Genomic DNA, 9,925 nt, shown 5'->3' with positions numbered 1-9,925 from the left:
GGGAAAGGAGAGGAGATGACGTCAGAGTCTCCAAGAATAATTTAACATTTAAAAAAGAAAAGAGACAAAAAGAGGGGCGCCTGGGGGGCTCAGTCTGTTAAGAGTCCGACTTCAGCTCAGGTCATGATCTCTCAGTTCATGGATTTGAGCTTCGACAGCTGTGCTGACAGCTAGGAGCCTGGAGCCTGCTTTGGATTCTGTGTCTCCCTCTCTGTCCCTCCCCCACTCATGCTCTGTCTCTCTCAAAATGTAAATAAACATTTGAAAAAATTAAAAAAAAAGAGAGACAGGAAAAAAAGTGTTGTTCTTCATCTCTCGCAAAACAAAAGCAATGGGGAAGCAATCCCAGTCCGGCCGGTGGGGGCGGGGGGGGGGTGGAGGGGAGGATATCAGGGATCAAGCAGAACTAAACTGAATGAACCACCTGGTCACACTCGCCCTTGCCCACAGCACCCCCACTTAACCCTTGCCACACCCCAAACTTGTAGGTAAATCATCCTCCTTTGACTTAGGAAGAAGCTGAGGCTCAGAGGGGCCAAGGCCAAGGTAGGTGCCGAGCAGGAACCCCTCTCAGGTTCCTGGGTTCTGGAGCTCACAGTTTTTCTAATCACTCCAGGCCATTTGGTGTTTTGTTTGGCTCTGTTTGGCTTGGGAGGGGTGTGGGTGGTGGGGAGGAAGAAGCTCCAGAAGGAATGTGGAAAGCTGTGCTGTTTTGTTTCTGGGGACTCTCAGGGACACTTTCTTGGGAATGGGGAGAGAAGAAGCAGGTGTCTCCTGAACTGAACAGTGGGGTCTTCCTGGTGCGGAGGGAGTGGGGGATGCCCCCTGCTACAGGAAAGGTACTACGTCCATGTGTAACCATGGTTACCTTTGGAGAGAGGCAACGGAAGGAAGGGGATAATTTTTTTACTTTTGTTTCAGACACTTGTATATATCTATTTTTTAATGCTTATTTTTTTATTTTTGAGAGAGAGAGAGAGAGAGACAAGAGTAGGCGGAGGAGGGGCAGAGAGAGAGGGAGACACAGAATCCAAAGCAGGCTCCAGGCTCTGAGCTGTCAACCCAGAGCCCGACGCGGGGCTTGAACTCATGAACCGTGAGATCATGACCTGAGCCGAAGTCAGATGCTTAACTGACTGAGCCACCCAGGCACCCCCAGACACTTGTACATTTAAAAAAAAATTTTTTTTAATGTTTATTTTTGAGAGAGAGAGCATGAACAGGGGAGGAGCAGAGAGACAGGGAGACACAGAATCAGAAGCAGGCTCCAGGCTCCAAGCACAGAGCCTGATGCGGGGCTCGAACTCACAAACCACAAGATCATGACCTGGGCCAAAGTCAGACTCTCAACCGACTGAGCCACCCAGGCGCCCCGACACTTGTACATTTTAAAAAATAATAAGCGTGTATTACTTTTGTAATCAAAACCCCAAATAAAGGTACTAATTTATTTTATTTATTTTTTTGCCTGCCTGCCCTCTCCTTTGGGAGAGACACGCGTGCGTGGTCATTCATTCATTCCGTCTTGGCCTCCACCAGGTTTGGTAGGCAGAGTGGGAAACAAGGCAGTTTCTGCCGTCATAGAGATGATTTGTGGAGGGAGATGGCCACTAATCAAGGCAATAGCATCATTACCAATAAAGTGCAATGAAGGACATGGGGTAATGTGGGTGGCCGAGAGTAAACGGGGATTGGACAGGGTGCTCTGGTCTATACACGTGCAGGTTTGTGTGCAAACGAGCAGCGCGAACAGAACGAACACACCCAACACACAACCCAAGGTGCCTGTGGCACCCAAGGCAGCAGCCTGCGGAGGCCTCATGTGGGACTGGCTGGACAGGTGGAGGTTTTTCGCAGCTAAGCAGTTCCTGAGCCACGTCCTGCTCATTTCTCCTGGTTTTAACAGACCAACGACACGCCCTGTGCAGGAGGGAGTAGCATTTACTGAGGACCTGTTAGCAGGTGTGGCTGGTGCCAGGCCGGGCCCTGCACACTAGCAGTTAGCTCAGGGACTGCCCACAGCAAACTGGACAGGTAAACAGCTTTTTCTTCATATTACATCAGAGGAAACAGAGTTTTACAAATTCAACCAGCTGCTCACGCTAATTTCACAGCACCTCCCTATCTCTGAACAATGCTGAGTTCAAAGCCTGCCACTCAGAATAACAACAGAGCTCAGAGAGAGGAAAAAAGCCCTCTGCCAGGGCTGGGGGTGATCTGAGAGGCACTTGGAGGGCTTCCGGCCCACCCTCAGTGCACTCAGAAATAGCCGCCTTCTGGCCTGTCACGGATGCTGGAAAGATCACCACTAACAGTTTATTTCTGTGGAATGGGATGTCCTCTTCTCACCTTCCAGCCTCAGAGGTTACCCTTGAGGTGCTAAGCATGGCTTGGTTTTATCAGAGGCATGCCTCTGATAATCAGAGCAAGGAAGACTTGGAGCGCCTGGGTGGCTCAGTCGGTTGAGCTGAGACTTCGGCTGTCATGATCTTGCGGTTTGTGAGTTCGAGCCCACGTCTGGCTCTGTGCTAACAGCTCGGAGCCTACTTCAGATTCTGTGTCTACTCTTCTCTCTGCCCCGCCTCTGCTCAGGCTCTGTCTCTCTGTTTCTCAATAACAAATAAATGTTAAAAAAAAAATTTAAGGGGCGCCTGGGTGGCGCAGTTGGTTAAGCGTCCGACTTCGGCCAGGTCACGATCTCGCGGTCCGGGAGTTCGAGCCCTGCGTCAGGCTCTGGGCTGATGGCTCGGAGCCTGGACCCTGTTTCCGATTCTGTGTCTCCCTCTCTCTCTGCCCCTCCCCCGTTCATGCTCTGTCTCTCTCTGTCCCAAAAATAAATAAAAAACATTGAAAAAAAAATTAAAAAAAAAAAATAAAAAAAAATTTAAGAGCAAGGGAGATGCGAAGGAGAGGAAAGTGTTTAAAAAGCCGTCTCTTGGGACAGAAGAAAAGAAAGGCAAATGAGAGAGGGAGATCTCTTTCTCTCTCTAGGTCTCTCTCTCAGCAAAAAATGTCAATTTTTACAAAAATAGAAGAGTATGATGAACCTGCAGTTACACCACCATCTTCCCTAAAACTCTGCTCACAACCCTACCTGCTTCAACTCTTCTTCCTAGCCCTCCTCCACCTCAGATTTTCTTGAAGCCAACACGAGACACTGTATTATTCCTTGCATTAATATTTCTATAAGCATCCTTTCAAGATTAGAATTCTTTTTTTTAATTTTATTTTTTATTAAAAAAAAATTTTTTTAAATGTTTATTTTTGAGACAGAGAGAGACAGAGCATGAACAGGGGAGGGTCAGAGAGAAAGGGAGACACAGAATCCGAAGCAGGCTCCAGGCTCTGAGCTGTCAGGCACAGAGCCTGACGCGGGGCTTGAACTCACAGACCGTGAGATCATGACCTGAGCCAAAGTCAGTCGCTTAACTGACTGAGCCACCCAGGCGCACCTAATTTTATTTTTTAAAAATTTACATCATAGTTAGCATATAGTGCAACAATGATTTCAAGAGTAGATTCCTTAATGCCCCTTACCCATTTAGCCCATCCCCCCTCCCATAACCCCTCCAGGAACCCTCAGTTTGTTCTCCATATTTATGAGTTTCTTATGTTTGTCCCCCTCTCTGTTTTTATATTATTTTTGTTTCCCTTCCCTTATGTTCATCTCTTTTGTCTCTTAAAGTCCTCATGTGAGTGAAGTCATAAAATATTTGTCTTTCTCTGACTGACTAATTTCACTTAGCATAATACCTCCAGTTCCATCCACGTAGTTGCAAATGGCAAGATTTCATTCTTTTTGATTGCCGAGTAATACCCCATTGTGTGTGTATATATATATATATATATATATATATATATATATATATACCACATCTTTATCCATTCATCCATCAATGGAAATTTGGGCTTTTTCCATACTTTGGCTATTGTTAATAGTGCTGCTGTGAATATTGGGGTGCATGTGTCCCTTCGAAACAGCACACCTGTATCCCTTGGTTATATAGCCAGTAGTGCAATTGCTGGGTCTTAGGGTAATTCTATTTTTAGTTTTTTGAGGAACCTTCATACTGTGTTCCAGAGCGGCTGCACCAGCTTGCATTCCCATCTTTTTTTTTTTTTAAACCACTGTCTCATAATCGCACCTATGCAAATTAGTAAGTCTTCACTATTATCAGATATTCAAATTTCCCCTTTTGTCTTACACGTTTTTGTTTTACAGGTTATTTGAATCAAGATCTGAAGAGGGTCCATACCTTTCTATTGTTCTTTTTCTTATGCATTTTTTAAAGTTTATTTATTTAGTTTTGAGAGAGAGACAGAGTGAGAGGGGGAGGGGCCAAGAGAGAGGGAGAGAGAGAATCTCAAGCAGGCTCCACACTGTCAGCACAAGCCCCATGTGAGGCTCCAACTCACGAACCGTGTGATGATGACCCAAGCCAAAACAGAGTTGGACGCTTAACCGAGCCTCCCAGGCGCCCCTCTATTGTTCTTAAATCTGTTTAATCTGTAGGAAAGCAAGGGTATCTATCTACCTTGAAGATAGATTCAAGTTTAAGTGAAGGAGGATCTCACTACAACAGAAATTATGTATCTTGTCACATATCTAACCTACAAGAAGAAAAAGTGAGGTGGGTGTGAACCCAGTGTTGTAGTCTAGAGGAGGTAACAGCGACATCAGTCCCAGAGACACAGGGAAGTTTGCTGTGACTTCCTCCCCGGCCCCTCCTGTGCCAGCCTTCCTCCTGTGCCAAGCCTGGCTCCAGAAGAGCTGAGACGAGAACCATAAAAAGGCTTTTATGCAATCGTCTCCACCTTTACAGAGGCTCACTTGGCTTGCACCTTCTCAGTTACGAGCCCTGGGAAGAAAGAATTACATCAGTTTCGGTTAATGGCCCAAATTAAGCCATCAAAACCTCTAATCAAGGTTCCATTTTGGACATGTTATAATACTGCAAATAAAAAAAATCCAAAGGAAAATGAAAGCCCTTCTATTTGAGGTTGGAAGGACCTTTGGCCCCTGGAGTCGTATCTCTGAGTCACAGTTTCTCTACTAAGCTCAGGACAGGCAGGAACAAATTGCCCTCCTTCTCAGGGCCTACATTTTCTCACCTCACCACCAAGATGCTGCCTGGGAAAAGGGCAGGCAGCTTGGATACTCCCTCCAGTGTCCCAAAGAGACAGGAATCCTGAGGCTTTGGGACACCTGTCTTCATTCTACATGGAATCAGAGGAAGGTCTGGGAAAGGGCCTCACTGCATGTCCTGGACTCTCTGTCTTCCATATACCATATCTAACCTGCTGTTCCACTGCAATTTCCCCAGGGTCACAAGTGTAGAAAGATGGAGAGTGCTGTTTGGAAAGGGGATATTTTGGGATTTCCTGTCTCACCTTATCAAAAGGCTGCTCAGAAACCAGAGTTTAAAAAGGCTTAAACTGAAAAATGATGATCTCTCTTAATATAGAAAGATCTCCGGGGCACCTGGGTGGCTCATTCGGTTAAGTCTCTGACTCTTAATGTCGGCTCAGGTCGTGATCTCACGGTTTGTGGGTTCAAGCCCCGTATTGGGCTCTGTGCTGACAGTGTGGAGCCTGCTTGGGACTCTCTCTCTCCCTCTCTCTCTGCCCCTCCCCCACTCACACTGTCTCTCTCAACAATAAATAAACTTAGAAAACAAAAGAAAAAAAGGATACAAAGATCTCCAACAAGTCAATCAGAAAAAGACAATCGGTACAATAGAAAAATATTCCAAGGATACGAAAATGAAGGTTAAATGGGTAATAAACATAAATAAAGATACCCAACCTCATTAGCAACTAAAGAAATGCTTGTTAAAACAACAACATGACAGGATTTTCAAAAATAAGAAGATTGTTAACATTTAGTGTTGGAAGAGGTGTGGGGACAGGGACACTCTTGTATTTTTTGGCAAGAGTATAAAATGGTGGAACATTTTCAGAAGGCAGTTTAGCAGCACCTGGCAGCATTTTCAGTGGGAATCCACCTTGGATGATCCACTCTGTGGAAATGGACAAGTATTCAAATCTATTAATAAGATGTCCACTGCAACCTTGCTCATAATAGTGACAGGTTGGAAACAACCAGTAGGGGAATAGTTCAATATATTATGGAACATCCATAACACGAACACCAAGAAACCATAATGTATAATTTTATACACATGGACGTGGAAGGATATCCAAGAAATATGGACGAGGGGGAAAGAGGCAGAAAATAGTATGAACCCATTCAATTTAAACTATATATAAAATTAATTAATTAAACCATATAGTTTTATTTAGTTTGACTACTTTACATATTAAACTAATTAATTCAAATTATAATTTATAATTGCATAGTATATAATTACATAACTTCTAATTTAATATGTACTATAAATGTATACTATAAACAAACAAACAAACAAATAAATAAGGTTACATGTTTGTAGAAAAGCATTTGAAGAGACAAACTTCTTGTAGTTCTTGTAAGTTCATACCAAACTTACCAAATGTAACCAACACTGGTTACCTCTGAGGACTTGGATTATAGGGAACAATATTTCTTTTTCACATTATGTACCAATTATGTATTTTTTACATTTTTTTAAGTAAGCTTGAAATACACACATAATTTAAAAATTGAAATAGTGAAAGAATACGATAACACTCTTGTGTCTTTTTTTTTTTAATTTTTTTTTTCAACGTTTATTTATTTTTGGGACAGAGAGAGACAGAGCATGAACGGGGGAGGGGCAGAGAGAGAGGGACACACAGAATCGGAAACAGGCTCCAGGCTCTGAGCCATCAGCCCAGAGCCCGACGCGGGGCTCGAACTCACGGACCGCGAGATCGTGACCTGGCTGAAGTCGGACGCTTAACCGACTGCGCCACCCAGGCGCCCCAACACTCTTGTGCCTTGAGCCAAAATTTAAAAGGTTAAAATCCAGTCATGGTGAGAACATGAAGAACTCTCACTGGAGACGGGTGACAGTGCCAACTGGTGCCTTATTAACAAATGTGATTCGTCAATACCTATCAAAAGTTAAATTGTGCACAGCGTTTTTACCTGGGAGTTCCAGTTCTAGGATACAGTCCATAGAAGCACCTGGACAAGTAGGCAATAAATAGGTCATAATGACAACAACAACAAAAACAGACATCACTTATTAAATGTTTAACATATCCTTGGTATCGCTCTAAGCACTTTAAAGACAAAAAAGAAGTGAACCCCAATCCACATAAAAGCTTACTATGTGCCAGATACTTCCGTAAGCTCTTTACATGCTCTACCTTGTTTATTTATTTATTTATTTATTTATTATTTTTTTAAATTTTTTTTAACGTTTATTTATTTTTGAGACAGAAGGGTCAGAGAAAGAGGGAGACACAGAATCTGAAACAGGCTCCAGGCTCTGAGCTGTCAGCACAGAGCCCGACACGGGGCTCGAACTCACGGACCACGAGATCATGACCTGAGCCGAAGTCGGATGCTTAACCGACTGAGCCACCCAGGTGCCCCTCTACCTTGTTTAATTAATCCTTACAACAAACCTATGAAGTGGAGACTCTTACTGCGCCCATTTTACAGATAAGGAAGTGACAGCATACAAAAGGGAAGTAACTTGCTCCAACTCACACAGCTAGTGGGTAGCAGAGTCTAGGATTTGAATCTAGACAGTCAGCTTCAGACTCTGTGCCTATAACGGCTACACTCTCCTGTAGTGAATCATAGAACTTTCGCAAGAGCTCCTTGAGATGGGTTGTTTTGTGTTTCATTGTTTGGGGCTGGCCAGCACGTATGGCTCTTTTTATGTCTGTTGGCAGCTGGAACCCACCACCAACCACTCTAGGAACCAAATAGGCCCCATGCTCACTGTCCCAGATCCCTTTGCGGCTAGGATCAAGCACATGACAGTCCTGGACATGTAGGTGTGCCCAGGAGGGCTCAGACACAAAGAGGTAGGACAGTGGTGAGTGGGCTTTGGTGGATGTGGACACAGTCAAGTGTGCGGGTGACCAGCCATGCTGCAGGGTCCAGGGCTGCACTTGGAGCATGATGGGTGGAGGCAGTGACCCCCCCACCCCTGCAGTGACTGCGGGGTCTCCTACCAAGAAGGGCTCTCTGGCCACGCCTGGCTGTATTCAACACATCTGCCAATGGGGCCGTATGACTCAAAGGATCCAACAGTGCTTGACAAATTGGGGTGACCCACGAGGCTGTGGCAAGCAAGACCCAGAAGGAGAGTCACCACGGAGGCCAAAAGAGGTGTTGAGGCTTAGCCCCCTTCAGCAGGCTCCTCTTTTGATAAATAGACTCTTGTGGGCTTCTGAGTCCCAAGAGAAACAAAATGTGGGACCATGGGACACCGGGTGACTTTGTGGCCCAAGCCCCTTCATAAACTAAGGATTATCTGATTCGCCTAGTTGGCCCAGGATTTCAGTAGCTCCATGCTTCTTACCTCCAAGTATAGCTGGGTGGAGCCTGAGAACATCCTGAAGGCAGAAAGAAACCACAAAATGCCCCGCTGTGCCCTCTTATTTGCCCTGTCTTGCCAAAACTCATCTTTCTCAGTATGCTCTACTGGCTTCAAAAGCCTGCTCATCAGGAAAGCCGCTGGCATCAGGAAAGATACTGAGAAGAAAAAACATTCTAGCTTGGGTTACAGGTGGCTGGCTGTCCACAACAGACCATTGCCAGGCAGGAGTGGCCCATCAGATTAACAGCAAAAATTCTAGAACCAGATTTCCTGTGTTTGAATTCTGGTTCTACAAGTTCCTAGCTGAATGAATTTGGGCAAGTTATCTAACCTCTGTGTACCTCAGTTTCCTCATCTCTAAAAGAGAGATAATAAAAATACCTACTCTCATAGGCTGCACTGAAATTAAATGACTTAATAAATGTAAAGTTCTTCTAGTAGCAGTGAGCATGCACTGGAGTGCTAATGTTATGATCGCAGTAATAAAGCCCGTCTAAAGTTTTAGAGATCTGTTGCACAAACCCAAAACCAAACTGTACATTTAAAAATGGTTAAGGGGTGACTGGGTGGTTCAGTCGGTTAAGGGCCAGACTTCGGCTCAGGCCATGATCTCATTGTTCGTGGGTTCCAGCCCCGCATCAGGCTCTGTGCTGGCAGCTCAGAGCCTGCTTTGGTTTCTGTGTCTCCCTCTCTCTCTGCCCCTGCCCTGCTTGCCCTCTGTCTCTCTGTCTCTCTCTATCTCAAAAGTAAATAAACATTAAAAAAAGTTTTTTTGAAATGGTTAAGATGGGGGCACCTGAGTGGCTTAGTCGGTTAAGTGACTTGATTTCGGCTCAGGTCGTGATTCCCAGGTCATGGGATCGAGCCCCACATCAGGTTCTATGCTGAGTGTGGAGCCTGCTTAAGATTCTCTCTCCCTCTCCCCTGTCACTCTCTCCCACTCATGTGCTCTCTCTTTCTTTCTAGAATAAAAAAAAAAAATGGGGGCACCTGGATGGCTTAATCAGTTAAGCGCCCAACTCTTGATTTCAGCTCAGGTCATGATCTCCCAGTTTGTGGGATCAAGTCCCACATTGGGCTCTGTGCTGACAGTGTGGAGCCTGCTTGGGATCTTCTCTTTCCCTCTCTCTCTGCCCCTCCCCTGCTCGTGCTCTCTTTCAAAATAAATAAATAAACTTATTTAAAAAAAATAAAATAGGGGCGCCTGGGTGGCTCTGTTGATTTAGCATCTGACTTCTGCTCAGGTCATGATCTCGCGGTTTGTGGGTTCGAGTCCCGCGTCGGGCTCTGTGCTGATGGCTCAGAGCCTGGAGCCTGCTTCCGATTCTGTGCCTCCCTCTCTCTCTGTGCCCCTCCCCCACTCACGCTTTGTCTCCCTCTCAAAAATAAATAAATATTAAAAAAAAGATAAAAAAATAAAATAAATGGTTAAGATGGTAAATTTA

This window comes from Lynx rufus, unplaced genomic scaffold (assembly GCF_022079265.1).
Source record: "Lynx rufus isolate CCGP_SWC_20201006 ecotype Redwood Valley unplaced genomic scaffold, mLynRuf1.p SCAF_2, whole genome shotgun sequence".
Classification (NCBI taxonomy): domain Eukaryota; kingdom Metazoa; phylum Chordata; class Mammalia; order Carnivora; family Felidae; genus Lynx; species Lynx rufus.
Note: the sequence above shows the minus strand (reverse complement) of the source record.